Raw genomic sequence first — 27,371 nt, 5'->3', positions numbered from 1 at the left:
CTCCTCAGAGGTGTAGTAAAAAAGGAAATGATATAATGTCCTATATGAATATTGATGAGGAACCATTTAATTCTGCCTATGGGAGGCAGAGATAGTCCAGGGAGTGCTACAAAGAGAAAGGGTTGGTTAACCAGATTCTTAAATGAAGCTTAAGAAGATAGTTTCTAAGTAGGTAAGAGGAGCAGGGAAAGATAGTTCAAGCAAAGGACACAGCATGACCATGGATTTTGGTTGTTTCTCTCATTGTACGTGTAGAGAATCACAAAATTGGGGATACAGTAGAGTAGAGAGGTACCTCTAAATTTTCTTATTTTTCTTTCAGAATACAGTTGATCTTTCCTTTTGCTTTCAAAAACTGTTTCTAATTACTTGAGTTGACACCAGGATCTTCTACTTGGGCACCGATCTCATGAGCAGCTAACTGTGTCAGTTTCACATGTCAATCTCTACTCCCCGTTCAAGAATGTCCCAGAGGTTGGGACAAGGGTTGGGGGAAAAGATGTATTTAAGCAAAGGAGGAGCAGGTTTGAAGTGACTGAAAGAGGTAAAAGAGAAAAATGATGAATTAAAATTCCAAGCAGTCTGTATTGAAAAATTCCAAATGTAGTACATAGAATAGCATAACTCCTTCCTTTTATCCCCTTCCACATTATTTTGAAATAAATGTGAGACAACATATCATTTCATCCATAAATATTTTAATATGTATTCCTAAGAACAAAAGGACTTATAACAAAAACACTACAATTAACATATCTACAAAATTTAACAATATGAACTAACTTATGAACAGTTTTGAGCCTGAGGAACTTATAAAACATAAGGGAGCTTAGTGTCATCAGTATGTGGGAGATGCCAAGGATTAGGAAATAGGTGACATCGGGCTTCCCTGGTGGCGCAGTGGTTAAGAATCTGCCTGCCAATGCAGGGGACACGAGTTCGAGCCCTGGTCTGGGAAGATCCCACATACCGCGGAGCAACTAAGCCCATGCGCCACAACTACTGAGCCTGTGCTCTAGAGCCTGCGAGCCACAGCTGTTGAGCCCATGTGCCACAGCTACTGAAGCCCATGTGCCTAGAGCTTGTGCTACGCAACAAGAGAAGACACCTCAATGAGAAGCCCGTGTGCCACAACAAAGAGTAGTCCCTGCTCTCTGCAACTAGAGGAAGCCTGCACGCAGAGACAAAGCCCCAACGCAGCCAATAAATAAATAAATAAAATTTTTAAAAAAGGGAAAGAAAATAGGTGACATCACCGAGGAGTCAAAAAGGAAGCAAACAACAGAAGATTGCATTAGGGTCAAAATTTGAATAAAGGCCATAGATACAAGGAGTTCAAAGAACATAAATATCTGTGAGGACTGGAGGAATCAAAAAATCTCTCCATTTGTGAATAGAATGAGGCTTAGGCCTTAAAGGACAGAACTTAAGTGGGTGGTGGGAATGGTGGTGGGAATTCATCCGAGAAAAATGGTATAAGTGATTACATGGAGCTTGACTGGTACAAAGGCTCACCTCACAGGAAGGAGGGGATTGATAGGCAATGAGGTCACCTAGCTAGAAGAGATTACAATATGCATACAAGAGTCCAGGATTTGAACTTCATTCACTGTTTCAATAACTGTTGGTTGAGCATGTGTAATATATCAGAAACCATGCTAGCAGTTAGGGACTTAAGTCTTACAAGGTTAGACTTCTGCTCACAAGCAGATTCAGGTCTGTTACGGAAAGTGTATAATCAAAAACTCCACAGTTGTGATAAATCATCCAATAAATATTTATTGAACATATTCTATGGGTCACACCATGATGTATGCTGTGAATACAATGATAATTAAGTCATGGTCCACTAACGAGTTTTTATTGGGATGCTGACATGAGAAAAAGCATTTTCAGGGGAAGTTCTTTTTCTCTATGCACAAAGAATAGAGTAAGGACACTCTGAGTCAACAAGATAAAGTGATAAACCTTGAAATAAGGGAGAAGCAACAAGAATGTAGATAAAGGGATTATACAAGAGATATATTTGTGGGAAAAAATAGCAGGAAAAAAACTGAGTAACTGATGTCCAGAAGTTTCAGATGGGGGATTTGTGTGTGTGTGTGTACGCACAGGCATGCATGTTTCCGGTGTAGCCATATCAGTTCTCTTTTTCAGTGTCGGAAGGTGCTCTCTGGGATTAACAATGAGCTGTATAGAGACTGCCTTTCCTTGGTGCTAAGAAAAATTTAGTTTAAATGCAGCAATGTTCTGAAACATCTTCCCAGGGATATCAGGTTTTGTTGGAGAACGGGAACTTCCCCATTGCTGATGCCTTGATGTGCCAATCTGTTCCCTTGAAACAGTGAGTGTAGTCTTAATAAAGAAAGCACAGTGGGTTTTTGGATATCAATATTAAAGTCTACTTGGAGCATTCAGAATGATTCTTAAATGATTGACCAAAGTAAACTCTTGTGCTCTCTGTGTTATTTGCTTGGAGTCAGCAAGCATAACATATATAAAAAAAACAATCAGTTTATTTCCAAGGATTGGAAACAGAAATCCTCAGATGATTCACCGATGATTCAGATTTCTGTGTATCGCTTCTACTCTACTTGTTGCCAAGGGAACTTGGGGCCTACTTCCTACCACACTTTGGCTATAAAAATACCAGCAAAAGCCACAGGAGAGAAACTTCTCTACTCTTTTATTAAAAATGGCTAACAGCCTGCATGTCAGTTACACAGAGAAAGTTTTATCTATGAAGGTGATATCCGTGAGACACTGAGATGCCACATTGTTATTCTATTTATCAGCTGCTTTGGTTCTGCTGCTTTCCTCATGCAGGGCATTTCCTATAAGGAACCTAAGATGCCAACAGCAATTGTCCTTTTCTCCATAAAATTCAGACCAACATGCCTTTGCATTAATAGCCACAGCCTGTGAAATCTGTGTCAACCTCAACCAGGGTTTGAACCCAGAGTCACGCTGCTCTGTCACACCTGCTTCTCTGGGTCATCACAGCAAGAGAAGGACCCAAGACAGGGAGAGGGAGGCAGGTTAAGGGTCACAAATCATCCTGCACACCTTCCCTCTTGTTGCTATGATCTGTTGATTTTTCTCTGACAATCACCTTTATTAAGCAACATAAGAATAACAGTACAGTCAAAAATTCATAAGAGAAAACCAGTCATGGATGGGTAATTTCCACTGCATATATAACCTAAATTTTTTTCCTTAATATGTTCCTTGAATTAAATTATCGTCTGGAATATAGGGAATGAAGGCTGCCTCTATGGGTAGGTGTCAGGAACACAAGATATAAGGCAGAAATCGACAGCACAGATAAGCACACTCTATGCTTACAAAGGGCAGGCTTTCCCATCCACTAAGAAGGCCTGGAAGGACAAGACAATTGAAAACATTCCAGGAATTTTTTTTTTTTTTTCATTTGGCTTTGATTCTTACTAGAAAATCTGTAAAAGAAAAAAAAACAAAAACAAACAAAGGAAATTTCTTAAGAAGGCACATTTTCTCTTTATGGTTCCATAAGGCCAGAAAGAAGCTACCAGCTATTCTTATATGAGCCCCACCTAAGAGGTATGCAATGCCTAAGATGTGTTTATGCTTAAATTTGTATAATATTAGAGCCCTTCAGATCTTTGAAGGGGCAGTATGATTGAATATGAGGTTATAAATGTGAATTTTTTAAATGGATGTTAGTATTACTTGTAATCAACAGTGATTTGTTTTAAATGCAAAGCTTCCCACCTTAAAAATCTATCTTAAGTTTGCTATTTCTTAGAGAATAAAATCCCAGCTCCTTTTCATGGACTGCAAAACCCCTCATGGCCTCATCTCACACCCCTTTGTACTTGAGCAATGCAGAGCTACTTATAGCTCCCAACGCCTATCACTGCTCCACGCCTCTGTGACTTGGCACCTGGGCCTTGCTAAGCCTGAAACGTCTTCGTTCTCTTCCCATCTAATTGGTTCCTATTTATTCTCAACACTTAATTCAAAACCGTTACCTACTCTGCTGAGTCTTTCGTGACTCAGCTGCCTGGCAAAAGCAATTCTTACATAGGATTCTGGCTTTGTCGGTATTTATAATGTTGCATTTTTACTATATGTTAACTATTGCCCATGTGTGCATGTAATTTTTCTTCTATTACACTGCAGAATTCTTGGAAGCCGCATCCATATTGTTATTTCTTATCTTTGTATTTCAAGCACTTTGCACAGTGCCCGGTATACATTAAGTTGTTTGTAACTTTGTGTTGAAATCTTTTCCATTTTGCAAACCTTCTGATTGTTGTTAGAGGAAAATTTGTTTAAAAGAAATGCACCACTAGATATGTTAGTCATACATTAAATAAACTTTGCAAATCTGTGCCTTCGAATGCCTGATAGAAGAGTCCTGTGTCCAAAATTTCTTGTTGGATAAACAAGGGAAGAGTCAATATGTCATAAATCAGATGGATGTAAATGAAAGCAGAATGCATTCAACAAAGAAGAACAACAACAATGAGGTCTTCCTGATCTCTGATGCTGGGACTAGCTGGTGGAAAAATCAAAGTGTGATTTTTCTGATTGTCCCAAGAACTCTCAATGAGACCAACATAAACATCTGCTTTAGTAACTGAATCAAAACTACGGAAGCTTTGCAACAGACCTGCCCACCAAGAAGTGTGAGAGTAGCTCATTCCATCAAATCCACTGTATTTTTTGGTCAGCGTACTCACAGGCCATGATCCCAAGTATTTCAGAAGCCTGCTTCTCTAGGAATGAGGAATGAATCTGGGTTGACGGGGATAGATGTAGGAGAGGCGTCTCGTTTTGAAACCTGACTTAACATACTGTCCTTCTTCTGTAAGATTCTATGTGTCACTAGCACATGGCTTGTGATGCAAACTATAACTATGCTGCGTACTGGGACTTTTCACCAGCAGCTGTGACCTTGCCTGGCAAAAGCTGTTATAGCACCATGTTGAGGTTCCTGGAGCTAAAGCGAGAGTTGAATCTGCTAAAATGAATGATGCCTGGACATGCTGAGAAAGCTATGAGAGAAATAGCATAACTGAGACAAATGCTAGAGTGGGGTTGGGAAATGAAGAGAAACCAGACTGAGATATAACTGAGGAGTAGAGGGTTCTTTGAACAAGCACCTGGAACATCAATAGCCTTTGACTGGTGTGTGGACAGGTAATCTTGGTGTAAAGTTCTTTGTAAATAATGGGAAAATACTTTCCAAATGTTATTTACAAAGAAGAAAGAGTAGAGAACTTATCTGTGCCAGGGTTTCTATAGCCTCAGTGGAGTTACTACTGAAAATTATTGCCCACTTCCCTGGTAGTAGTACTCCTGGACCAACTCCATGGAGCTTGGATTTTCATAAAGCTTGGAGTCTCACAGAGAGCCCAAGGTGAGTATGAGAAAAGGAAAGTAGATTTTCAAGCAGTGCATCAGGCAACTTCAGTACATGAAGATGTCCACTGACCTGCACAGTGCTTCTCATCTTCCATACTTTGCTAAATTGACTTTTGTTTTCCACCAGGGTATATTTCATGATTAGATGTTGTCATCTAGATGTTCCCCTACCTGAATATTTTCTGGCGACATCTTTGTGCATTTGCAGTTCAGACTCTCAAGAACTCTTAGGAGGATGGTTAAGGACTTGGGCTGGCTTCCAATTCTGGAACAAGATTGTATACCCTCACTTCTCCCAGCTCCTCACTGGCATCTCCCTCCAGAAGATCAACCAGAAATTGCAGACAGTTCGAGGAAGTGCCTTCTGCCTCAATAGATGACACCAGAAGGGCCTAAGCAAGAACCTTAACAGGATCAGGAAAATGAAGCTGACCAGAAAGACATTGCAAGGGCTCAGAAAACCAAATGTCATTAGAACAGACCCAACAAAAGCTACCCACAAGCTCCACATAAACAGGCCAACTGCCTGCTAACACAGAAAATATGAATAGGATCGATGGTCTCCTAACATAATAACCAAAATGTCCAGGATACAGTAAAAAAACCACTCATCACACCAAGAACCAGGAAAACCATGTGAATGGGAAAATAATGAGCTCATGCCAATAACAAGATATATTTGATGTTGGAATATCTAACAAAGATTTTAAAGCAGCTGTCATAAAGTGCTTAAAAAATCAATTACAAATTCTCATGAACCAAATGAAAAATTAGAAAATTTTAGTAAAGAAAGAGAAATTATGACAACCTGTGGAATGGGAGAAATGTTTGCAAATAATATATCCAAGAGAGCATTAACATCCAAAATATATAAAGAACTCCCAAAACTCAATAGCAAAATACTCAAATGATCCAAGTTAAAAAATAGGCAAAGGAACTGAATAGACATTTTTCTAAAGAAACTATATGAAGGACAATAGGTACATGAAAAGATGATCAACATCAGTTAGCATCAGGGAATGCAAATCAAAACTACCAGCTATTACCACTGTTAAAGTGGCTATTATCAAAAAGATAAAAGACAACAAATGCTGGTGAGGATGTGGAGAAAAGGGAACCATTGTGCACTGCTGGTAGGACTGTAAGCTGGTATAGGCACTGTAGAAAACAGTATGGAGATTCTTCAAAAAATTAAAAATAGAACTACCATATGTTCTAGCAATCCCACTTCTGGGAATATATCCCAAGGGAAGGAAAACACCATGTGGAAGAGATATCTACATCCCCACGTTCATAGCAGCATTATTTACAATAGCCAAGACATAGAAATAACCTAAGTGTTTAGGGGCAGATGAATGGATAAAGAAGACGTAGTACATATATACAATGAAATATTATTCAGCCATAAAGAGGAAGAAATCCTGCCATTTGCAATGATGTGGATGGACATTGAGGGCATCATTCTAATTGAAACAAGTCAGAGAAAGACAAAGATCATACGATCTCACTTATATGTGGAATCTTTAAAAATAGAAAAGAAACAAACTCATAGAAAAAGAGATCAGATTTGTGGTTACCAGAGTGGGGAGGGGGGTGGATGAAGGTGGTCAAAAGATGTAAACATCAAAAAAAAGAGGTTAAGGAAAAGACCTGAGCAAGCTTGTATAGCACCATTTTAAAGCCAACTTCCGTGACTGGTTGTGTTTCAAACCATCATAATTACAACGGAATATCACTCAGCCATAAAAAAGAGTAAAATGCCATTGGCAGAGACATAGATGGACCTAGATATTGTCATACTGAGTGAAGTAAGTCAGAGAAAGAAAAATATCATATAATATCGCTTATATGTGGAATTAAAAAAAAATGGTACAAACGAACCTATTCACGAAACAGAAATAGAGTCACAGATGTAGAAAACAAACTTATGGTTACCAAGGCGGAAGGGGTGGGGGATAAGTTGGGAGATTGGGATTGACATATACATACTACTATATATTAATAGTATAGATAACTACTAAGCACCTAGTGTATAGCACAGGGAACTCTACTCAATACTCTGTAATGACCCGTATGGGAATAGAATCTAAAAAAGAGTAGATGTATGTGTATGTATAGCTGATTCACTTTGCTGTACAGCAGAAACTAACACAACATTATAAATCAACTATATTCCAATAAAAATTAATTTAAAAAGTAATTATATCACATGGTGTTAAGAGTTGTGGATTGGAATTGCCCCTTGGGATAAGCAAGGTTATGTAGTGGTTATTATGACTCCTTAGCTATGATTAGTATTTCACCCCTCTCTACTTTCCCAATTTGCCTTCAAGAAAGATCAGATCATAGTAGTTTAAGAAATAAATATAACATTTATTCACGCCCTGTTCGGGGGTTACCCAAGCTAACCTGATTTTTTTATTGTCAAATATAGCATCTACTATACTAGGAAACAGGCCACTCTTTTGTAAAAATGTCCTAGTTTATCTCTAAAGCCTACATCTAGCATCTAGACAGATGGTCTTACTGAGGTTCCCTACACTGAATGGAAAGTGAAGTCACAGCTGATGATTAAAATTGCCTGTCTGGTTCAGAAACACTACCTTGAGTGGACCTGGCTTAAGCCCCTAATTCAGCTGGCAATAAGTGAAGTGAAATTTTATCCTTAGAACATTTAAAATTCACATCTGTTACACAGCCAGCCGTCAAAGTGACAGGCAGACACTCAAGAATCTTAGCAGGATCTCCAAGCACTGGCAAAGGCATCTTGCCCAGAAAGATTGTTGGGATAAAAAATTTCCAGCCGGATGTAGTAGTTGTGACTGCCCAAGGCAAAATTGGGAAATACTACTACCTGCATGTTGGAATGTCAAGGCAAGAAAGCTCAGCTAGGGGGCTGGCTAAGGCAGCTTGAGATCCAATGGAGTGGTAGGTGAGAGGTCCCAAACAATGGCTGTAAAACATGGCTGCTACCTGAAGCTGATCTGCGGTCTGGCTTGAAGGGCCAAAACAGGAAGGCAAGTGAGAGAGTGATGCAACATATATTGATGCAAAACAAGATTCTGAATCATAGCTTTGGTGGTGGGAAGCTGAAAAACTGAGTTTTAATAATTTTATGTCATTTCATGTCACTGGAAGAGATGCTTCTATTGTGTTTTCAGTTCGCTCTGAAATAATGTGTTATGACATAAGATTCACACTCAAATGTGCCAAAGGTTAGACTGGCTCAATTTGCCCAAAGGAAGATGATAATGAAAATTCCTAGAGAGGTTAATACGTCAAATGTAATTATATCTCAGTCAGTTGTTCAACATTTCGAGTACATTCTTTGTATAAAGTTCAGTGTGAAGTACTCTAAATTATGTTCCATCAGACTATTTTATTGGTATAAGTTTTATCTTTGAATTAAAAGGGATGCACAATTCTCAAAGCTCACAATAGTTCTAATGTGAATGACTTTTGGTTCATGGATTTCTATGTCCAGTCATAAAATGTCCCTTCATTATAATCTTATATTTCCATTTTCCATCACTTATCAGAAATATTTTGACATATGACCAAAGGTAAGTAATCCTTAATCAAAGAGAAATATGACTGACCACATAATCAAGGATAAACTAGATTATACTAGAATTAAATAATGTTGAAATGGCAATATAAATCTAAAGATAAATGAATAAATCTCCAAATTAGTAAAGATAATATGACATATAGCTATAAAAATAATTCTTTTTTCACATATTATGAGGAAAATAAAATTTCCAGCTATAAACATTGTTTTGCATTATTCCAAGGTCAAGTAGTATAAAAATATTTAATGTCTACAGTAATTAGAGGAGTTAATGTACAGTTTCATGATATTATTTAGCCCAAAGACTTAATATTCGAAATGAATAAGAAAATACTTGCTCTGGGACTTCCCTGGTGGCACAGTGGTTAAGAATTTTCCTGCCAATGCAGGGGACATGAGTTCGTTCCCTGGTCTGGGAAGATTCCACATGCCGCAGAGCAACTAAGCCCATGTGCCACAGCTACTGAAACCTGTGTGCCTAGAGGCTGTGCTCCGCAACAAGAGAAGCCATAGCAATGAGAAGCCTGTGCACTGCAACAAAGAGTAGCCCCCACTCACAACTAAGAAAGCTCGTGTGCAGCAATGAAGACCCAACACAGTCAGAAAAAATAAAAATAAAATACTTGTTTTATTTTCCATATATTTTTGAGTAAGACACTTCTTTTTCTGCAGAACAGTATATGCTTAAAATGTCCAGAGACTGTATTTGAATTCTTGTTCCTAATCAAGCTCTTTAAGCTTTTATTTCAGTTGGAACTCTTCACATTTAAGCTACTTTGTTTGATTAAATTCAATGCGAGGAAACCTCTTATTTGTTCTTTCTCCATAAAAGGGCAAGTCTTCGATAAACAATTTTGTCTCTTATCCTGGTCTATGATCATAAGTGTTTACTGGGAAAGATAAAGTCTCTGAGGTTTTCATTTGGAGATGACTTTTAAAGAGTGCAAATTGTACTCTGCCTAGTACATCACATGGCAGCAGTAAAAGGTAGAAGGGCATTTACTTTGATGATTTTGTTTACAAGCCTTTTTCCTCCTTTATTCTTTCAAGTTCTTACTACCTTCATTACCCCACTGTTCAGCCTACTGGTAGCTGAATAATACCAATAACCAAACGTTATTTCATCTAGTGGATTTTCCAGTTTCAAAAGAAACCGACATTTTAGTATAATTTCAAAATGACTTGTGGGGAGGTTCATTTCTGATATTGGAAGACAGCTGTTTGTGAAATCTGAAATCTCAACTATTACAAATTTTAATTTTTACCAATAAATATTCACTCGGTGAAATGTCTTACAAATGGTAAACATTCAAGTAAAAATGGTTTAGCAATAAATGAATAAATTGTGTAGTACTAAAATTCTTAAAATTATTTTTAATCATATGTGCATAATTCTTTACAAATTCAATTCTAGACAACATTATCTTCCTCTTGGATAATTGATACTATCTTTAGTGGAAAGAGAGTGAGCCTGGTGATCTTGCAGTATTCTGTTTAGACCCTGGTTCTGCCTCTACTGGCTATGCTACTTTCAGTAAGTTACTTATCCTCTCTGAATCTGGGTGGTTTTTTTTTTTTCACCCTAAGGAATCTGTCACAAAATACATAAAGGAAAACTTGAACATAATAACTGTTTAATAGATGGTAGCTATTAATGTCACCAAATTGTTACAGCCACTTGTAGAAGCTATTTGAAAGGTTTCTTGAATGACTGTTTTCATGTATATTTTTATGTTCTCTTACAATTTATCCAAATACCACAGAGACATGAAAATGTGTGGATAGATGTAAATAACTCACACCAAATTAAAATAAATATGTTAGAGGAGAGATTGTTAGTTTTAAAACCAAATTTTTTTATCTTTCTACTTTTTGATATTTATTTCTAATTTTACTGCATTATAGTAAGAAAATCAAGAAAATGTAACATTACACTTTTTGGGATGTATTAAAGCTTTCTTCGTAGCTTATTACACAGTTTTTATTAATGTCTCATGCATGCTACTTTGTGCTATAAGGAAAATGTATCCTTCAGGAATTGGCATTAAGTTCTTTGAAAATTAAAAAATAATATTGGGAGGTGGTAACCTCTTTTGATTATAACTTACTAGTTTCTGAAGAAATCTCTGAGAGGAAAAGAGGAGAAGTGGGGATAGATTAGAGTTCCTTTGTCTACCTCTCTTGTTTCCATCAGCTCTGTACTCTCTCGGGGCACTCTACAGATGTTATCTTCTTAGATATTAAGTAGCTTTGGAGGATGCTGCTATTTTTTTTTTTGTTGCAGAAAATTCAAAACTCCTCTGCCAGCCTATTTCCCACAGTAGTACCTGACCCCTTTGTACTCCAGGTTGCCTGTCACCTTCACACACTGCCACTCCTGCCCTTTATCCACCCAGACTTTCTCATAGTTTCTGTGTTGGTTCATAGGGCCCATTCCTCTTCCTCTCTCAGGCGGCATCTATAGCATTGAGTCTGGGGAGGAAGCCAGCCTACATTCTCTGTAGTTTAGCTATGTTGGCAGGAATGAGAAGTCTCAAAACCCACACTTGGGGTAATTACATCCCAGGGGCCTGTGCTAATCCATGGAAGAGTCCTATGTGAAAACTGCTGTGAAGTGTTTTTAATTAAACATCATGTCTGACATCAGGTGGATCATTTACCATTCTGTTAAGATAAAACACCTATTGACTCTCAGGACATTCAATGCGAAGTTTGAAGATGTTTCAAATAATCACTCAAAATTCCTAGAAAAGGAAATACCCATTCTGTTGCTGGATACAATTCTCTTCCTGGAGAGGGGAAAGCTTTTTAAAAAATTAAGAAACGTTCAGTTTGATAACTGGTACAGTATCTGTGTCATATATGTATGTAATCCACATAAGCTAATTTTTTAAAGCACATGTTGAAACACTTTCTTTGAACAGCCTACTAGGGATTACTCTGATCTGAATATGGTGAAAGCAGCAGGCAGGGTTAGGGTAATACTCAGAGGTATAGCTACTTGATGGTGGAAGGCTTGCCTTCAACTCAGTGGATGTGGCTCTCTGACCACGCCCACTGTACAGATGGTGCAGGAACATGGTAACATAAAATATCCCACCCTCATACTAAAGGGACCCACCAGTGGGATGAAAAACACCGACTTTTAATCATTTCATCTTCTCTATTTCTTCACATAATCACTTTCCACATTTTCTGCATTACATGTTCACACATGAATTCAGACTCTGAGGAGGAATAGAGCCAGCTAAAATGGTTAGAGCCAAAGAGGGAAATTTTCTTATCTTTACTGATATGAAATAGGCATTCCCAGTAGCATAAAAGACTACTTGAAACAGAAACACCAAAGAGATACAAGAGTTAGAGTATGACCATTTTTCTGTCATGTCCAGAGTGTAGTTTGCCAGATACATGTCCTATAATTGTACATGACATAAAAAGACTGCAAAGCCACAAAACCGCCAAGCCTAGAGTGGATGACATCTGGATCTCTTTCAAATACACTATAGCAAATTGGGAGCACATCAGGCAGACACAACTTTCCACTTTATCTACTTTGTTTTAAAGTCATTATATTTTACAAGGATTAAAATAAATATAATGAAAATTAATGAACATAATATTAGGTCACCTTGAAAATATTCATAAAAACTTTTACATGAACCCTGTCATGGGATCTACATTTTCAGAGCCTAAAGACTGAGGGGGAATTTAACACAATTCAGTAGTAATGCTAATAGGTCATAAAATAACTGCACTAAAGTATTCCCATTTGCCTTCACAATCTATATTCTGAGAGCTGGGGTTTCTGAAAAAAAGGTGTTTAGCTGCTATGTCCACAGATCTGCAAATCTCATGAGTCTGAAGGAGGTGTTGGGATTAATTATATAAGAACGATGCTTTGCAAATCATGTCCAAATGACAAAGCTTAGTGCATACGCAAACACAGATGAAGAATCATTTTAATAATACTGTAATCCTCTCATGCATACTATTTGGGAACTCATTACTTTCACACAAGATATTACGAATAGTCATCCTTTTAAACCGTGAATTTAAAAAATACAAACCATGGATGTGCTTACTTTTATTTACCCAAGCCATCATTATTGGACATTTAAGTTGTTTAAAAAAGTTTATGGTTATATATACTTTTTTGGTCAATTTATAATAAACAAATATTTGGGCATATATCTCACAATTCCTATTGGTCAAATTCCTGGCAGTGGAAATGTTCATTCAAAGGTTGAAGGCTTTTGAAACATTGTGCTAAAATATCCTCCAGAATGGTTGTATCAAGAGAAACTCTCAGCAGCAGTGCATAAATGTGCACCTATAAAATATCCTTATAAATATCTATGCTTTGTATTATTATCTAGATAATTTCATATAGTACCTTTGTATAAAGAACTTCTTTGGCTGCCAATCCAAATGCTACTATGAGACATCTGCTAGGGTCAATAATCCAATTAATCATGTAAGCTCATGTATGAGAGGAGCCAAATCATGTTACCCTTGCAGAATGCTACCAAAGCTCACAGAAAGGTCTGCAGCCATTATTCACTATTTCTCTTGGAGGATAAACTCTGGATAAAGATTGAAAGCTAGCTGCTCCTGGTAGAATAATACACTAATTTTCCGTCTTTGATATAATGGAAAAAACATAGGAAGAGAAGTCAGAAAACCTGATTTTTTATACCCCAGCTCCACTATACATACAATGTGACTTGGGAGAGTAGGGACGCTTTTTAAACAAGAGCTAACTTTCATCAAGCACTCTTTATATTTCAGGCCTTATGCTAGCGTGTGTGTGTGTGTGTATGTAATCCTATAGGAACTCCATTGCAGATCATATTCTGTATCCCCTCTTTTTGTAGTTATAACACTGAGGCTGAGAGTCCACAGGCCTTGGCTAGCATGACTTAGCCTTTGAGTGACAGAGACCCACTGTTTGTCTCCAGAACCCACGGGCTTAACTACTGCTCTACTGTTGAAGTTGCTGACCTGGAAAATGGGAAAATTTAGGGGAATAGACTAGATGTTTTCTAAATTCCCCTTTAAGTCTGAAATTCTCTGTAATTCCTATCTTTTTATTTTTAATAAAAAGGCATTCTTCCTATGATCACAGAATCCATAAGGGCTGAAGGTGTCATCTAAACCTCCCAGTTATAGGCATACTATTTTAAAAAATTAATCGCATTGAGATAAAATTCATACAAAGTATTCAATTCAGTGGCTTTTAGTATATTCACAGAGCTGTGCAACCATCACCACAATCAATTTAGAACATGTTTATCACTTCAAGAAACCCATTAGCAGTAACTCCCCATTTCCCTCCAAGCCCCTATTTGAAACCCAGCCCTAGGCAACTACTACCTATTAACTATCTCCATGGATTCACCTATTTTAGAAACTTCATATAGATGGAATCATATGATATATGGCCTTATGTGACTGTCTTCTTTGACTATATATATGTATTTTCAAGTTCATGATATTTTCAAGATTCATCCATCTCATAGCCTATACTAATACTCTTTTCTTTTTATGGCTAAATAATATTTCATTGTATGGCTCTACCACATTTTGTTTATCCACTAATTAGTTGATGGATATTTGGGATTTTTACACTTTTTGGCCTTTATAAATACTGCTGTTAAGAGCATTAACATATATTTTTATGTGAAAATATACTTTCATTTTTCTTGGGTATATATCTAGGACAAATGCTGGGACATATGTTGACTCCGTGTTTAACATTTTGAGGAACTGCTAGACTGTTTTCTAAAGCAGCTGCACCATTTTAAATCTTCACCAACAGTTCATGAGAGTTCCAATTTTTCCACATCCTCACCAACACGTTATTATTTGTTTTGGATTAAAGCTATCTTAGTGGGTATAAAGTGGCATCTCATTGCAGTTTTAATTTACATTTCCCTGATAGCTAATGTTGAGCACTTTTTCATGTGCTTATTTACCATTTGTATATCTTCTTTGGAGAAATGTCTATTCAACTCCTTTGCCTATTTCTTTGACTTGTCTTTTTGTAATTGAATTGGAAGCACTTTTTATACATCACAGAGACAAGTCTCAGATATGAGTTGTGAAATATTTTCTCCGTTCTGTGGGTTATTCTTTCACTTACTTGTCCTTTGAAAGACAAAAGCTTTTGATCTTTATAATGTCCAATATACCTATTTTTCCTTTTGTTTTTCACGCTTTTGGTGTCATATCTTAGTAATTATTGCCTAATCCAAGATCATAAAGCTTTCCCCCTTTACCTTCTTCCAAGAGTTTTAAAGTTTTAGATCTTACATTTAGGTCTTTGGTCCACTTTGAATTCATTTTTGCAGAGGGTGTTAGGTAGAGGTCTAACTTTGCTCTTTTGCACGTGCATAATTGTGCTAACACTATCTCTTGAAAAGACTATTCTTTCCTCATTGAATTATCTTGGCATCCTTGTTATCTACCTTGTTTTTCATCTCTAATTTTTCATGTCATTTTTTTCACTTTGTTTCCTTTAATACATAATCTAATTGTAAATTCCTTGAATTTAGGGACCGTATTTTATATATATATACACACACAACCCCCACTCTCAGTATCTGGCTGAGTACTGAGTCTGCAGTAGGTAATTAATAAATACTTCGTTGATTGTTTGGTTGATCAATAGAATTAAAGGTATCAAAGGGGTAAAGGAAATAAGCCAGGAGTTATTATAGAGAAACAAGTTATAAATTTCATCTTACATTGATGAAAACTAATAGTTTTGCAAATGGTAAAACAATTAACTAATATTTGGAAAACAATTTAAATTAATATCCTCTAAGAGTCATTTCTAAATCATTATAGTCACATGTGTTACTATGTTGGTAACATTTGCTGTTGTGAGGAGTTCCTTTATAAAGAATTTATCTCCAAGGTCTTTTTGATATATGGAGTCAAATTCTTTCAAGTACATTCCAAATTGTTTTAGATAGTATATACAATTTATTACATTTTTCCTATTCTATTCTGTGTGCCCACTAATTACATAGCCAATGGGATGTTTTCACTAATTATTCAATATATTAAGACAAAACAGACCATCTATAGACAACAGTCCAAATTAAAAGGGACTAATTATAAAACACTGTGCCTCTTTGTTCATTGCAAACACACCTCTCTTCTAGAAACTGTACTCATGTTGCCAGTTCAGAGAATTTGAGAAGTAGAAAAGAAAAAGCAGGCTTCCTCCTGACCTACAAACATGAAACCTTAAAAAAAAAAAAGAAAAGTTCTGGTTTTCCTCCATTAAATGAATAAAATAAGTTAATCTAATCTAAGACCCATTTTTTTAGTTAAGGCTTGCAAGCAAGTCTCTAAAAATGCAAATTATATAATAGACCCTTGGATTTTTCCTGTCCTTTTTCTTCATCTCATTAATCTTGCAGGAAACATCATATGCATCTTTCAGAACATTGAATTTTACTGGAGATGTTCCTGAATAAAGAAAACAAGTTCTGCATAAATATTTAACAAAATTATTATGAAAAAATTTGGAAAGAAATTTGAGAAATTAAGGCTTCTCTTTTGTTGTTTGAACCAGATGACTGTCGAATTTGAAACACTGACTTTTGTGTGTGTGTGTGTAGTATTTCTTAAAATCTGAAAGTATACAAAAGGACAGTGCTGTAAAATTCTGTATGTGAAAAAAAACAGTTCAGGGAAATAATGCACACAATATACAATGAATACTCAAATTCCCAGTCTACTTAGTTAGTTCCTTTTTGTTAGTTATATTTTGTTTTTTAAAAATCTAGATCTACAGAAGTCCAGTGAGGAAATTATGTTGAAACATGTGACCTACATCAGGAAATACAAATAAAAATAAGGTCAATGATTTAAATATTTGTTAGAAAACTCTGTTTAAGACTTGAAGAGGGAACTCATGGAATGGGAGAAAATATTTGCAAATGATGTGACCAACAAGGACTTAATCTCCAAAATATACTAACAGCTCAGTTTTAAATATACAAACAACTCTATATATATATACATATATCTATATATACACAAATATATATACACTTATATATATACAAACAGCTTAATTGTATATACAACTCAACAACAAAAAAACAAACAACCCAATCGAAAAATAGGCGGAAAACGTTAACAGACATTTCTCCAAAGAAGACATACAGATGATCAGTAGGCATGAAAAGATGCTCAACATCACTAATTAGAAAAATGCAAATCAAAACTACAATGAGATGTTATTTCATGCCAGTTAGAATGGCTATCATTACAAAGTTTACAAACAATAAATTCTGGAGAGGGTGTGGAGAAAAGGGAACCCTTCTACACTATTGGTGGAAATGTAAGTTGATGAAGCCATTATGGAAAACAGTAAGGAGGTTCCTCAGGAAGCTAAAAATAGAATTATCATATGATCCAGCAATCACACTCTTGGGCATATACCCGGACAAAATTGTAATTAAAAAAGATACATGAACCCCCATGTTCACTATGTTCATAGCAGCACTATTCACAATAGCCAAGACATGGAAACAACCTAAATATCCATTGACAGATGAATGGATACAGAAGATGTAGTACACATATACAATGGAATATTACTCAGCCATAAAGGAGAACAAAATAATGTCATTTGCAGCAACATGGATGCAACTAGAGATGATCATCCTAAATAAAGTAGTCAGAAGGAGAAAGACAAATACCATGTAATATCACTTATGTGTGGAATCTAAAATATGGCACAAATGAACCTATCCACAAAACAGAAACAGACTCACAGACATAGAGATCAGACTTGTGGTTGCCAAGGCGGGGGGGGGGGGGGGGGGGGAGCAGAGAAAGGGAGAGGGATAGACTCGGAATTTGGGGTTGTTAGATGCAAACTATTACATTTAGAATGGATAAACAACAAGCTCCTACTGTATAGCATAGGGAACTATATCCAATCTCCTGGGATAAACCATAATGAAAAAGAATATTAAAAAAATAGTGTTCATATGTGTAAAACTGAGTCACTTTGCTGTACAGCAGAGATTGGTACAACATTGTAAATCAACTATACTTCAGTAAAAAAAAGACTTGGATTTGCAAGTATCTCATATTTCTTTGGCTATTAATTGAACTGTCTTTTCAACTAGCTTAACTGTATCAGGTAGCATTGCCATGAGTGCATGGCAAGTTGCTGATGAAGATCTTGCCCAGGGCAACTGAACTTTTTAAACAGCAGGCATTACAGTGGGGTCTAGGAAAGATTAAACTCTTTGTACCCTGCCAAAGGCAATAATTAAAATGAATGAAATCTGCTTAAACAGCATTTCTTCTTCAACAATTTTGCCATTTACAAGCATCAAAAAGGTTAATCTTCTATGAGAGAACTGCATTTTTACCATCTCATTTTTTTCCAGGAAGAACTCCTAAAAGGACAATCAAAAGGCACTTGCACTCTGAGGAAGTGTCCAATAATTGCAATGAGTTGTAACCACTGCCCGAACCATGAAAACTTCAGGAAGAGCCAGTTCAATACTCTTTTTCTGATCTTTGTCTATTTAACTATCTAATCAAGATTAGGGTTCTCATTTATCATCTTCCTCTAGCATTTCTCTACCAATATTCATATTTTAGAAGACTAGTAAATATGTGCCAATCTTTGAAAGGTAAACTTCAGTTTTTGTCTAAATAACTAAAAAGGCATCATGTTATAAAGGAAAAGGAGTTTCTGGTTGTTGTTTATTTTTTTAAGCAGAAAACTCTCTTCCAACTTAAGTGATCATCAATAGAAACTAGTTGTCTGAGAAGTTGGACATGTAAAAATCGATCAAAGTTTTCATTCCAGATTTTATGATGACCATAACCTGTAGGACATAGACTCTAAATGATGAGAGAGGGGAGAAAAGAATATTGAATCTAATGTGAGATATAGATTATTGAGTGATGAGGAAGAATACACGTGTTACAGATTCCAGAATGATATTCATATACAATATTTACTTCATCCTCAGAAATTCTTTGGGTAGCAGACAGAAACTGAGGCTCAGAGAAGTTTTATGGTTTGCTTGAGAACCAAGACTAGTTAATTGAATGTCATGATAGTGCCTAAGTGCCCAATTTCTAGGCCAGTGTTTTTTTCTTATGTTTCCAAGGATGTATTAAAGCATATGAAGAGACAGGTCACAGAAAATTACACAAATGGTCCTTATGCACAGGAAAAGACATCCAATTTTAAATGTAACAAGAGAAATGCAGTGAGATATTCTTTCTCAACTATCAGACTGGCAAAACCCAAACTACAACAACAAACTCTGCGGGTGAGACTAGGGAAACAGGTACTCTCATACTTTGTTGGCAGGATTAGAGTATAGTACAAACTCCACAGAGGAGAATTTGCAAATCTAACCAAAATACAGATGCATTTATACTTTGGACCAGCAATCCCCATCCACACAAGTCCAAAATGACAGATGAAGAAAGGTTTTCATTTTGGTATTATTTGTATAGCAAAAATTAGAAATAACTCAAATATTAACACCATGAATTGCCTGAATTAATTATGATACATCCACACAATAGAGTAATATGCAGTAATAAAAGAGAGAGGACTATCTTTATGTAATGATATGGAGAGAATTGGGGGATATATTCTTCAATGAAAAAAGCAAGATGCAGAAGAGTATACATATTATACTTTTGTATAAGAAATGGGGGAATACAGAGATAAAAGAACAAGATTGGAAGGATGAACAAAAAGCTAACAAAAATGGTTAATTATAGAGACCAGGGAGGGGGAAGTGAGGGAAAGAGGTCAGGAGACACATCTAGGTGTACATTTTTTAAATATAGTTTTAACTTTTATACCATTTAAATGCATTGCCCTTACTTGTTTTATGAAGGAAGATAGCCAGAAAGAGAAAAACAAATACCATATTCTAACTCATATATATAGACTCTTAAAAAATGGTACTGATGAACGCAGTGACAGGGCAAGAATAGAGATACATGTAGAGAACAAACTTGAGGACACTGGAGGGGGGGTGGGGTGTGGAAGGAGAAGCTGGGACAAAGTGAGAGAGTAGCATTGACATAGATATATTACCAAATGTAAAATAGTTGGCTAGTGGGAAGCTGCTGTATAACAGACAGAGATCAGCTCAATGATGGTTGATGACTTAGAGGGCTGAGATAAGGAGGGTGGAAGGGAGTCACAGGAGGGAGCGGATATGAGGATATTCGTATAAATACAGCTGATTCACTTAGTTGTACAGCAAAAACTGGCACAACAGTATAAAGCAATTATATTCCAATAAAGAGCTTTAAAAATTTTTTTAAAAAGCAAGATAAAAAAGAAAAAGGAATCCTTAAAACTGGAAACAAGCTTAAGCAAATATGTATAACTCTATATAAACTGATATAATCACAAAGAAAGTTTTTTTTAAAGTAACTTTAGAACATAGACCTTGTACATCTTTAGGGATGCATTCTACAGGGAAAACGAATCACAAAGACATCTTAAACTTCCTTTAATAGTTTTATCATTAGTAATTTTTTGGTAACTACCTTATTTATACAGTATTACAAAGCTTTATAATCAAAGTCCAATCAAGGCTACAAAAATCATTTCTTTTCCAGGGGATATAAATTAGGGAACTACAGATGTAAAGGAAGAATTGAGAAGCTGAGAAGAGGTGATAAGGCAACCCAGATATCAGAGATAGGAGGAAGCCACTCCAACTTGAGGCTAGAGGGACAAAAAAAGAAAAGATGAAGTTCTAGAGTCGAGAGGAGCAGATCACTTGTTGGCAGCTAGAACTAACCTGATCCTGTCCTGGGGACCTGGAGCTATAGAGTGGAAACAGCTACATCCAGAGACATCTCCCAAGATAGGGAGAAAGGGTAGAAATACTCTGGCTTCTCCCTCCATACCCCCCATCTCCTACAAGTGACTACTATGGGCTGGTATGGAAGCTGTGAAGGTGGTTAGAGCAGGGGAAGAACACGGAGCCGATCTGAGGATAAACAGGCTCAAGACCAGCGTGGAAGCAAATAAACGTTATTAACCTTATCAGAAATCAAGATTTTCAGTGTTAAGGAAAAAAGAACATTATAAAATCAAAATTTATGTAAAATTGCTGTATTTACACGGAATTCAAACTCTAAATATAAACTTATGATTTAAAAAATACATTTATTTTCTTGCTTTGTTTATTGAAATGACCTAGATGTAATTTCCCTCCAATATTAAAAAAAAAAAAAAAAAAAAAGCTTAGACTGACATTTTGGCTTTTAATATCATTCCCCAGTAAAAGGAATCAGGGCTCCTGGGAGAAAAGGTTGATTCTTGACCTGGGACACAAAAGGTACAAACTGAGCCTAGGATATTTTGAGCTCAAGATACGGAGAAAAGGGAACGCATGAACACTGCTGGTGGGAATGTAAACTTGTATAGCTCACTCTGGAAAATGGTATGGAGGTTCCTCAAAAAATTAAAAATAGAACTACCATATGCTCCAGCAATTATACTTCTGGGAACTTATATCTGAAGGAAACGAAATCAGTAACTCAAAGAGTTATCTACACTGACATATTTATTGCAGCATTATTCATAACAGCCAGGACACGGAAACAACCTAAATGTCCATAGACAAATGAATGGATAAAAAATATGTGATAATAAATAAATAAATAAATAAATGGAAAATTATTAAGCCATAAAAATGGAAGGAAATCCTGCCATTTGCAATAATACGGATGAACCTTGAAGCCATCATGCTACGTGAAGTAAGACAGAAAGAGAAAAACAAATACTGTGTGATCTCAATTACACGGGTAACCTATGATGAAGTGAAGACAGTTGTACATTCGTGGCTTGCAGCTAAGCCTAAAACATTTTTTAATGAGGGAATATAAAAGCTTGTTGACAGATGGACAAAGTGTATTAAAAAGCAAAGAGATTATGGTGAAAATGATGTATTTGTCTTTTCTAAAAGTTAATTAAAATAAATTCTACAGCCAGAGTGCGGGTAATTTTTGACTCACTCTCAAATTATAAAAAAGTTGAACTCACAGAAATGAAGAGTAGATTGGTGGTTACCAGGGGCTGGAGGGTAGGACAAATGGCGAGAGGTTGGTGAAAGGTTACAGACTTTCAGTTAGACGAGTAAGTTCTTGGGATGTAATGTACAGCATGGTAATTATGGTTAATACTGTATTGTATACTTGAAATTTGCTAAGAGAGTAGATCCTTAATGTTCTCAACACACACACACACACACACACAATGCTATCTAAGGTGTTGGTTGTGTTATCTAACCTTACTATAGTGATTATTTCAAAATACATATGTATATCAAATCATTATGCTGTACAGCATACCTTAAACTTACACAATGTTAGTTGTCAATTGTATCTCAATAAAATTAGAAAAAAATAAAGTTAAATGTCTAAAAAGAAAGCTTTCAAAATTTAGTGGAGTTATCTTAAAAGCAGACAATGGCTTGAAAGGGCTTCTATTAGCAACAATATTTGACATACTGAACAACAAAAAATAATTTTTATAGTTGATTTAAAACTAATTTCATAAAAATCCTTTAATGCACAATTAAATTAAAAAGGGAAAGTCCAGGAAAATATATTTATTATTATTTGAGTTAGATATTAAACAAAATCTTAAGAGGTAGACTCTGTCTCCAGTGATATAATTCAACACAACACCAGGCATGATGCATTCTAGCCCCAAATGGCTAATTTAAATCTCATCAAACTTTGGATTGAACTTCCAATTCATAAGAAATTTAGGGGTTAGATTTAAAACATGCTGAGAAGCAGCCATGATATAAATCCAGAGATCTGCTTTCTTCCATGAGTGACTTGAAAACTATCTAGATTGTTCTAGACTAAACGGGGCTTAAGACGCATAACAAACAGATGCAATGCATTGTCCCAGATTGGTCCTGGTTTTGGACAAAGCAGGGACAAACTGGAGATATTTGATTATGGCTGGATAAAAAATGAAAGTAGAAATTATAATTCATTTTTCTATGTGTAAGATGGCTATTTTGGCTACATAGGAAAATATGTTTACTTTTAAGAGCAAGAGGTGAATACTGAAATAGTATTGTGATATCTGTATTATTGTGATATCTGTATTACTTTGATATACTTCTGCATAAAAAATTTTTACAGAAACATTTAGCATGACCCTTCATTATCTGGCTCTGGCTTACTTCTCTAATTTCATCTAGCCATATGGTGAAATAATAAATATCACCTACATCTTTACTACTATTTTAAAAAATAGCTCCCTTTGACTCTTTCAGGAAAAGTAAATTTATTTTAACATATGACAAAATTCTTGCTTCAGAGCAAGAACTTTTCTAACCTGAAATTCTTGAATGGATGTCAGAATGCTTGAGAAGTGTGTGTGTGCACGCGCATGTGTGTGTGTGAATATTCATTTATCTTGGATGAGTTTTACATCTTTCATCAGGTTGTCAGAGAGGCATGTGACATTCCTGATGGAATGTCAAGAAGTTTGCCAGCGTTACTGGTATAACTCACTGCACTATAGCCTTTAAAAGAACAATGCTTAACTACTTTAAGGGTCTATAAAATAATTTGATCAAATTAAAATATCATATGTGAAGCTCATGGTTCCTTGCTGAACTTTTGGCCTCTTTACAGACGATATTTCCATTTACATTTTTCCATTGCACGCTGAGGATTAAGTAACTCCTGAGGGCTAGTCTTTCATATACATCACATATGTTATAAACTATGTCTCATTTTCAGACAATGAGGGGATGACAGTTGATTAAAGGGTCTTGTTTTTGGAGGCTTTAGCAAAGAAGGATCATTTAATCCTAAACCATTAGCTGGATCATGTATCTGCCAGTAAAGTCTGAATATCTGCTTGGTTGGATTAAAGTAAACTGCCACGGACATGCTAAAGGCTAGACCACCAGAGGTGGTTCCTGTAGGGATACGACTAGTGTTAAGGAAAGAATGAAAGACAAGTGCAGGGCTGGCCACCTGAGCTTGCCACCTGAGCAGAGTTCCACACTGAAAAACACCTGGGGCTTTATTTAATGCTCAGCTGTCACTGTCTTGAAATTCTTAACCATTTTTGAACAAACATCCCCACGTGTTATGCAGCCGGTCCTGCTTATGTGGCTTGGCTTGGGCTTATCTGTGGAGCTGACTGTAGCTCTGTTCGACTTGTTTCTTGCTCAGCTACTACTACCCCCAGTTTCCTTCCTGCAGATAAGGGCTGGGGTTGGGCTGCTCCAGTTACTGCAACAGTACAAAAGCCATGAGCAAACGTGTATTAGGGTTGGGGTATGACAGGTAGGGGAGGAAGGAAGGCCTAAGATGGGCAGAAAAAATCCATCTGAGCATTTAATCATTACTGTCAGGATAATTTTATTCACTTTACATAACTTTCACTGACACTGCTCCTTATTTAAATTTTTAGCAATTCCCGTTCTTCTACTGCCTCTGACATCCCTATGTGAGCGGGGGCAACTCATCTGTTGACAGAAACAGTCTCAGGGCTCCTCTGGGCTCTAAAACTAAAAATGGTGCTGAATAGTACTGAATCCAGCAATTCTCATATTTTCTCTCTAAAAATTTAAAAGCACAGTTTTTCAAAATACAGTTGACAATAGTGGCAACATTTTGATGAGGCATTTAAATGTTTGCCTATATCAAAAATGTTACACATTTTTTTGGTCTCAAATTTGCAGTTTAGTAGAGCTGCTCCGTAGAATTGTGCTGTGCACAGCCTGCTCAAGGGAGTTCAAAGGCACTCAGAGACTATGATGTCCATGCATGTTCACTGCCCTTTCGTCTGGACCTAGCCTCACTGTGATGAATTCTGCTGTTTTTCATCAGGGGACGTACTCATGATAAGTAGGGTAGACTTTGTTTCTTATTTTTTTCCAAGATGGACAAAGAGTAGCAACAATAATTACAACAGCAATAATGATGTAGTTTTATATGGTAACAGTATTTATAATGATAGTGTTACTACACCCATAATAATTAATTACCATATAATTGGGTCCTGTACATGGCTGATTCCTATTTCTCCATCAGCACTTTCATCTTCTTCCCATGACTATCATTCCCTGTTCCTAAGCCTCATTTTTTGCCTGAACTATTCAAAAACCCTCCTAACTCTTTCCCAGCCTTGACCCTTTTCTCTTTCTAGTGCTTTCTCTACTTCATCACCAAGGTGAACTTTTCTAAAGTATATATTTTATCATGTCTTTTTAATAACTCTCCATTGCTTTCAGATTCCTGAGGAATAGATCTAGTAACCCCCGTAAAAGTGTTATCACCTCAAACAGCTGTAAGAAATCCAAGCTCTGAATGTGATGTTTATAATCTCCCAAGCATGCGGATTCTTTCCCTGTCAGGCTGAGAACTGGAATCTCCTTCAATTCCATTATCATCAGGTCCTGTCTTTACCCACCCACTCTGCTCAGGCTCAATTCAGGCATCACCTCCCCGTGATGTCTGTCTCTGAGCTGGATGTTCCTTTATCTTGCTTTCCATATTGCTTACTGCTCTGTTATAGCTTATTTTCTTATCTGTGCACACTTCTAGAGTAAAGAATCTACAAGAGTCTTGACTGCATCTTGTTCACTATATTGTATTCCCAACATCTAACACAATACCTGGAACACGGAAAAAGTCTAACATGTGAGCTGAATAAAGGCACAAAATTATAACTCCAGTTACTTCTTGTTCCTAAACTCTATGCAGAGGAGAAAGGGCAGGAGGAGAAAAGTGGAGGCAAAGAGAGGGACCCCATTGTGTGGTGTGCACTTACAGGGACTGTTGGTATATTTTCTCTACTCCTCACAACATTCTGTGAGGTAGGTATTATGATTCTGAAGTACAGGAAGAAGAAACTCAAGTTCAGAGACATTAAGTTACCTGCTCAATGTCACAGAGTTGGGACTCAAATTCTGATTTATATGCCTCAAAAGCCCACATCCTTTCCACTGCTTATGCTGCCTTGACAATTTTTACCACCAATGGGCAGAAAATATGTTTTGCAATTAAGGCTGAAACTCATTTGAAACTATTTTTTCCCTAAGTAATGCGTAATGAAGCTTCTTTGCCAGATTGTTTGAATGCTGGTTGCCATGAGATAACCAGAGAAGCATGGGAAATGATGTAATCAAGCTGACATTTGTAGTTAGACTGGGTTAGATTAGATCAAGCCAGTAAGTGCCTTGGAAATGCTGTTTTGTAAAATGGCTTATTTTGCATATTTAACAGCTATGAGAGAGTTTACAGATTTTTTTCCCCTAGTTTGCTAGACACGAAGGTAAGTTGCATTTTTCAGCAATGGTCAGTTTTTCCTTTGTTACTTATTGTGTAGCATTGATTCAAGAACTCAGCCACCTCAAAGGAAGTGCTGTATTTGGATAAGCCCTTAAGAAGATGGATCAAGTTGAATAAAGCAGTAAACTTTCATTTTACCTGTTATTATCACATGTTTATATTCTAATAAGTAGATAAAAAGAACAGAATATTTTGCTTTTTCATTAGACCAATGATTGATTGAGACCAGAGTTCTGATGCCAAGAGAAATCTCACTTAATGGGCCTTGGCAGACTGCAGGAGGACCATTGCTGCTCGCCCTGAGAAACATCTTAATGATTTCCTATATCTCTTGCAGGCTGTAGCCATTAGTATGTCACCCAAATCTTTTAAAATATAACATCCATTATTCAATTTTCCGTGCTATTCATAAAAGAGGAGAACAGAAAAACACAAATAAGAGAATCAGAATCGTAATCACATCACTTAGAGCAAACATCTTTTATGTTTGTGTCCCTCCAGGTTTTTCTTTCCATGTATTCTTCCAAAGTTCATCTTTTCTAAAAATATCCTAATGCTCTTTCTAGGTCAGTTGATTTTTCTTTGGCAAAATACCATACTTATTACCATAGCATTCGGTATCCTCTTACAAAACTACTATTTTAGTGGTTGCATGGTATTGCATCATATGATTTTGTCATTTATTTTACCATTTCAGAATTATTGGGCATTTATATTCTTTCAATTATTTTGTACTTTTAATGCTGAAAAAATTTCCTGTAATGCATCTCTGAGCATATCTGTCAATATTTTCTTAGCATAATGTTTAAAACTTTTGTGTACTATTTATTACTTCTCGCTTATATCATCTTGTGCTAAGTTTCCTGAGTATATACTATCAGAATAAATTACACATTTGATGTAGATGTGTGTGTGTACTTAAAGTATCCTTACCTCTTAGTATTTCAGGGATCTATTCCCTGAAATAGCTATGACGTACTTTTGCTTCAACAGTTTGAAGTTCCAAGGCAGTATAGTTAGAACA

The sequence above is a fragment of the Hippopotamus amphibius genome, chromosome 4, assembly GCF_030028045.1.
Source record: "Hippopotamus amphibius kiboko isolate mHipAmp2 chromosome 4, mHipAmp2.hap2, whole genome shotgun sequence".
In the NCBI taxonomy this organism is placed as follows: Eukaryota; Metazoa; Chordata; class Mammalia; order Artiodactyla; family Hippopotamidae; genus Hippopotamus; species Hippopotamus amphibius.
Note: the sequence above shows the minus strand (reverse complement) of the source record.